Below are 7,554 nucleotides of genomic sequence, written 5' to 3' on the forward strand. Positions count from 1 at the left end.
TGTCTTCATGAAAGAAAGGAATCTATATGTGTTAAACATGCATGTATATTCATTAAAACACTATTAACATGTAAACAAAAACGGCAAAAAAAATAAATATAAATTATATATTGTATATATCAATGTATGTATATATATATATATATATATATACACACACACATATATACATATATATATATATATATACATACACATATATATATATATATGTGTGTGTGTATATATATATATATATATATATATATATATATATATGATATGTGTGTGTGTGTCACTCATCAGTTACGCCCCCGCCAACCCCACCCCCCACCTCCCGAAATCGGAGGTCTCAAGGTTGGCAAGTATGCGTTACACTCGTATTGTTAGGGTAACATGACTGAGTGAAAACCCAGTGACACGACTTAAGTGTGAATTGAGTTGTTTTTGTTTTTTTAAAGAAAATAAACTTAAAATCTGGTTGGGATGAGAAGTAAAAAAAATAAAAAATACAAATTAAAGTTGTATTTATAAAATATCCAATCCACTTTGCTCATTTAAAAAATGTATTTTTGTTGTGCATTTTTACATTTGACATACATAAAGCGAATGGCACCAATTCAGTGGAATGGCCCTTTATATTTGAGCGATGACATGAATGTTTACAGAGCTGATGGCTGCTGCTCGTGCGCTGGCTTCTTGCTGCTCAGCTCCTGGTTGAAGAAGCACATTTATGCTTGCATCATATAAGTTGCCATGTTTGTGTTCAATTTGCTAAACTCTTGTCATTTGTTAGTATTTGATATTACCTTTCTATTCCTGTAAATATGTGAGGGTTGAGGTTAAACAATGATGTGTTTTGAAGGATTCTGATAACTATGGTGTTGTCTTGAGTTCCAGTGCAAAATATTGCATATTTTGTTGATCCAAAATTTGGAGATTTGGCTAAATACTGAAGTACGGTGGTACCTGAGTTTTCGTACGCCCCTTGTTTCGTATGATTTGCCAAAATACTGCCCCAGTTTTTGGAGCCTGTCTCGGTCATGGTTTTTCTTTCCAATCCTTGCAAGAAATCAAGTGCCCAGACTAATAGTGCCACATGTTGTAGGCGTCACAGTCTTTGTGCTTTTCTTATTGAGTAGGACTGCAAAATAAGCCACCGTCGGGCCAAAAAAAGTTGCAAGTGTCAGCACTAGGGATTTCATATCACTGTTTTTTTTAAATTAAATTACAAACCCCGTTTCCATATGAGTTGGGAAATTGTGTTAGATGTAAATATAAACGGAATACAATGATTTGCAGATAATTTTCAACCCATATTCAGTTGAATATGCTACAAAGACAACATATTTGATGTTCAACCTGTAAACATTTTTTCTATGTGCAAATAATCATTAACTTTAGAATTTGATGGCAGCAACACGTGACAAAGAAGTTGGGAAAGGTGGCAATAAATACTGATAAAGTTGAGGAATGCTCATCAAACACTTATTTGGAACATCCCACAGGTGTGCAGGCTAATTGGGAACAGGTGGGTGCCATGATTGGGTATAAAAGTAGATTCCATGAAATCAGGCCCGATTTCTGGCGCCCTAGGCAAGATTTTAGATGGCGCCCCCCCACATCGGCAGTGAAGTGTATATACTCACAAGAAACCAAATAGCTTTGTCTTTGACCTTTTTTTTTACTTAAAGAAAGCAAATTAACAATCAGAATAGTTAACAAGATAAAAAAAAATATGAATAAATACATGAATGCAAAAAATGAATATATGAAATACAATATTTTTTACATACATATTGCTTAATTTACATTAATGATGTGCACTTTAACAACTAGGCTTACAACTATACCTAATGGGTGGAAAAGTGACTATTACCTGCAGGGCAAACATTAGCTAACCAGAAGGCAATAACAATGTAAACAAAAAACACCTGCTTAAAAGATCTAATACAAATGTCCCTGAGGAATGTAAGGTGGGAGTACTGTAATTACCTAACGCTACATTATTATTTTCCATAACAATTTAGCCCCCTCCACAATATTAACCCGACGTTAAAACAGAACTAGCTATTTATTGATTAGCAATTGCCGAATCATGTAACATTAGCTTAATGCTAAAAAGCCAGGTTACTATCACATTCTGTAACAGACAAATAATTTCATGTAGGCTAACGTTACCTACCTGCTAACTCTGTCTTTTTCTCGTTTCTCCTCCTCTTCTTTTCTCTTTTTTCTTCCCTGGGCACCTGACAGTTTTGGCCGTTTTGACATCTTGTGTTGATTTTTTGATGTGGTGACGTCCACAAAGAGTCATGATACGGGAAGGGAGGGGGCGCACCGGGCGAAGGGGGGCGGGGGGGTTGTAATGTTGTAACAAATAATATTTCTATTATATAGGCTTTACTTTGTATTTTAATTAACGTGGGATTATTTTTTGTATTTAGAAATAATAGTACCAACTTTTTTTCTCTTTTTCTCCAACATTTGTGGCACTGGCGTGGCGCCCCCTGATGGACGGCGCCCTTAGCATTTGCCTATACGGCCTATGCCACGGGCCGGCCCTGTATGAAATGCTCAGTCATTCACAAACAAGGACGGGGCGAGGGTCACCACTTTGTCAACAAATGCCTGAGCAAATTGTTGAACAGTTTAAGAAAAACCTTTCTCAACCAGCTATTGCAAGGAATTTAGGGATTTCACCATCTACGCTCCGTAATATCATCAAAGGGTTCAGAGAATCTGGAGAAATCACTGCACGTAAGCAGCTAAGCCCGTGACCTTCCATCCCTCAGGCTGTACTGCATCAACAAGCGACATGAGTGTGTAAAGGATATCACCACATGGGCTCAGGAACACTTGAGAAACCCACTGTCAGTAACTACAGTTGGTCGCTACATCTGTAAGTGCAAGTTTAAACTCTCCTATGCAAGGCGAAAACCCTTTATCAACAACACCCAGAAACGCCGTCGGCTTGGCTGGGCCTGAGCTCATCTAAGATGGACTGATACAAAGTGGAAAAGTGTTCTGTGGTCTGACGAGTCCACATTTCAAATTGTTTTTGGAAACTGTGGACGTCTGGACCAAAGAGGAAAAGAACCATCCGGATTGTTATAGGCGCAAAGTGTAAAAGGCAGCATGTGTGATGGTATGGGGGTGTATTAGTGCCCAAGACATGGGTAACTTACACATCTGTGAAGGTGCCATTAATGCTGAAAGGTACATACAGGTTTTTGGAGCAACATATGTTGCCATCCAAGCAATGTTACCATGGACGCCCCTGCTTATTTCAGCAAGCCACGTGTTACATCAACGTGGCTTCATAGTAAAAGAGTGCGGGTACTAGACTGGCCCGCCTGCAGTCCAGACCTGTCCCCCATTGAAAATGTGTGGTGCATTATGAAGCCTAAAATAGCACAATGGAGACCCCCGGACTGTTGAACAACTTAAGCTGTACATCAAGCAAGAATGGGAAAGAATTCCACCTGAGAAGCTTCAAAAATGTGTCTCCTCAGTTCCCAAACCTTTACTGAGTGTTGTTAAAAGGAAAGGCCATGTAACACAGTGGTGAACATGCCCTTTCCCAACTACTTTGGCACGTGTTGCAGCCATGAAATTCTAATTGCAAAAAAAAAATAAAGTTTATGAGTTAGAACATCAAATATGTTGTCTTTGTAGCATATTCAACTGAATATGGCTTGAAAAGGATTTGCAAATCATTGTATTCCGTTTATATTTACATCTAACACAATTTCCCAACTCAAATGGAAACGGGGTTTGTATTTTCTAACGAAAACCGAGGTACCACCTTGCATTCTTGTTCTGTACCGTATTTTCCGCACCATAAGGCGCCCTGGGTTATAAGCCGCGCCTTCAATGAACGGCATATTTCAAAACTTTGTCCACCTATAAGCCGCCCCGTGTTGTAAGCCGCATCTAACTGCGCTAAAGGAATGTCAAAAAAACAGTCAGATAGGTCAGTCAAACTTTGATAATATATTAAAAACCAGCGTGATGTGGGCGCACATGGAGTCGTATATCAACATGGACGGAGCTGCGTGAAAAAAGCCACCCGGCCTCTTCGCGTAAACTTCCCTTAACCACTCGCTCATCTTTTCTTCATTCATCCATCCCTTCGAGTTAGCTTTTATGATGACGCCGGCCGGAAAGGTCTCTTTTGGCAAGGTCTTCCTTTTGAATATCACCATGGGTGGAAGTTTCTGGCCATTAGCATGGCAAGCTAGAACCACAGTGAAGGATGACTTCTCATTCCCTGTGGTGCGAATATTCACCGTACGTGCTCCCGTTGTATCCACAGTGCGGTTCACAGGAATATCAAAAGTCAGTGGAACCTCGTCCATGTTGATAATGTTCTCTGGCCGGATCTTTTTTTTCAGCTATCTTGTTTTTACAATATGCACGGAAAGTAGCCAGCTTTTCTTGAAAGTCTTTAGGCTAGTTGCTGTGAAATAGTAGTCCGTGTGCGGATGGAGAGATTGCGTCTTTTCATGAACCGGAAACCTGTCGCTTAGTAGGAGCCATTTTGTGGTCTTTACAGATGTAAACACACAAAGGAAATGAAACGTAATATCCGCGCGCTTTTTCTTCTTCTACGCGGGCGGGTGGTTGCTTACAGTAGAAGAAGAAGCGCTTCCTGTTCTATGGGGGCGGGTGCTTACCTTGGCGGTTGCTTGGCGTAGAAGAAGAAGCACTTCCTCTTCTACAGGGAAAAAAGATGGCGGCTGTTTACCGTAGTTGCGAGACCGAAACTTTATGAAAATGAATCTTAATATTAATCCATATATAAAGCGCACCGGGTTATAAGCCGCACTGTCAGCTTTTGAGTAAATTTGTGGTTTTTAGGTGCGGCTAATAGTGCGGAAAATACGGTATTGTAACAAAGTGCAGATTGGATTTTAACCAATTTAAAACATGTCATCAAAATTCTAAAATGTATCTTAATCAGGAAAAATGACTAATGATGTTCCATAAATTCTTTTTTAAATGTTTTCAAAAAGATTCAAATCAGCTAGTTTTTCTCTTCTTTTTGTCGGTTGAATTTTGAAGTGAAGGATGACTTCTCATTCCCTGTGGTGCGAATATTCACCGTACGTGCTCCCGTTGTATCCACAGTGCGGTTCACAGGAATATCAAAAGTCAGTGGAACCTCGTCCATGTTGATAATGTTCTCTGGCCGGATCTTTTTTTTCAGCTATCTTGTTTTTACAATATGCACGGAAAGTAGCCAGCTTTTCTTGAAAGTCTTTAGGCTAGTTGCTGTGAAATAGTAGTCCGTGTGCGGATGGAGAGATTGCGTCTTTTCATGAACCGGAAACCTGTCGCTTAGTAGGAGCCATTTTGTGGTCTTTACATATGTAAACACACAAAGGAAATGAAACGTACGGTGATATCCGCGCGCTTTTTCTTCTTCTACGCGGGCGGGTGGTTGCTTACAGTAGAAGAAGAAGCGCTTCCTGTTCTATGGGGGCGGGTGCTTACCTTGGCGGTTGCTTGCCGTAGAAGAAGAAGCACTTCCTCTTCTACGGGGAAAAAAGATGGCGGCTGTTTACCGTAGTTGCGAGACCGAAACTTTATGAAAATGAATCTTAATATTAATCCATATATAAAGCGCACCGGGTTATAAGCCGCACTGTCAGCTTTTGAGTAAATTTGTGGTTTTTAGGTGCGGCTAATAGTGCGGAAAATACGGTAATTATTTAGTTTTTACGGTATGCATGGCCTCAAAACAGCCATTGTGACTATAATCCATATTGCATTGATGTACATGTGTGGCAGCTTCATGTGTCCGTCGCAATCAACTTCGATGTTTACACAATCTTAGCACCTTGCCTTGTGTGCATTTCAATTTGGATTTACGACTGCGGGTAGAGAATATCGTCAAGAAGTTTGTTCTCCATGATGGGACGTTTTGTTTACATTTGGAGATTTGGCCTTTAATGGCAAACACAAAGAAACCCTGCTTGTGCAAAGGCAAGAGCGCCCTCTGTTGTCTGAGTTGGTGATTGCAGTACATTGGTGCCTGGTGTGGTGTCAGTGGTAGTAGGGAGAAACTATTTGACTGTCAAAGGTGACGTTTTGGGTCTTAGATGTTTGACGGCTGTCACCAGGCTGTCGTGATAGTTCCCTGCTTGGTCCTGTGGTGTCTGAATGCATAAACACACAAGTGACAGTGACAGTGCCTTCAAAAGTCTTTACGAGCTACTTTTGAATATAAACTATGTCTTATGATGTGTCGTTGTTTTCCACAATAAACGTTTGGTGCACAGAGTGGGGAAATAAACCATGCATCAACATTGTTCTCTTCATTGGAATAGTTCTAGTCTCTTGCTTCCTAATAGTGTGAGAGTCCAGTCCATAGTGGATCTAACATAATATTGTGAGAATCCAGTCCATAGTGCATCTAACATAATAGTGTGAGAGTCCAGTCCATAGTGGATCTAACATAATAGTGTGAGAGTCCAGTCCATAGTGGATCTAACATAATAGTGTGAGAGTCCAGTCCATAGTGGATCTAACATAATAGTGTGAGTCATGTCCATAGTGGATCTAACATAATAGTGTGAGAGTCCAGTCCATAGTGGATCTAACATAATAGTGTGAGTCATGTCCATAGTGGATCTAACATAATAGTGTGAGAGTCCAGTCCATAGTGGATCTAACATAATAGTGAGAGTCCAGTTCATAGTGGATCTAACATAATAGTGTGAGAGTTCAGTCCATAGTGGATCTAGCATAATAGTGAGAGTCCAGTCCATAGTGGATCCAACATAATAGTGTGAGAATCCAGTCCATAGTGCATCTAACATAATAGTGTGAGAGTCCAGTCCATAGTGGATCTAACATAATAGTGTGAGAGTCCAGTCCATAGTGGATCTAACATAATAGTGTGAGTCATGTCCATAGTGGATCTAACATAATAGTGTGAGAGTCCAGTCCATAGTGGATCTAACATAATAGTGAGAGTCCAGTTCATAGTGGATCTAACATAATAGTGTGAGAGTTCAGTCCATAGTGGATCTAGCATAATAGTGAGAGTCCAGTCCATAGTGGATCTAACATAATAGTGTGAGAGTCCAGTCCATAGTGGATCTAACATAATAGTGTGAGAGTCCAGTCCATAGTGGATCTAACATAATAGTGAGAGTTCAGTCCATAGTGGATCTAACATAATAGTGATAGTCCAGTCCATAGTGGATCTAACATACTAGTGTGAGAGTCCAGTCCATAGTGGATCTAACATACTAGTGTGAGAGACCAGTCCATAGTGGATCTAACATAATAGTGTGAGAGTCCAGTCCATAGTGGATCTAACATAATAGTGAGAGTCCAGTCCATAGTGGATCTAACATAATAGTGAGAGTCCAGTCCATAGTGGATCTAACATAATAGTGAGAGTCCAGTCCATAGTGGATCTAACATAATAGTGAGAGTCCAGTCCATAGTGGATCTAACATAATAGTGAGAGTCCAGTGTAACCTATATGTACTACAAATGTAATGCAATACTGTATATACGGGGTTTTATGGGCTCAGAACAGAAGTCTAGGGTTTCGAC

Source organism: Nerophis lumbriciformis, linkage group LG12, assembly GCF_033978685.3.
Source record: "Nerophis lumbriciformis linkage group LG12, RoL_Nlum_v2.1, whole genome shotgun sequence".
Taxonomy (NCBI): Eukaryota; Metazoa; Chordata; class Actinopteri; order Syngnathiformes; family Syngnathidae; genus Nerophis; species Nerophis lumbriciformis.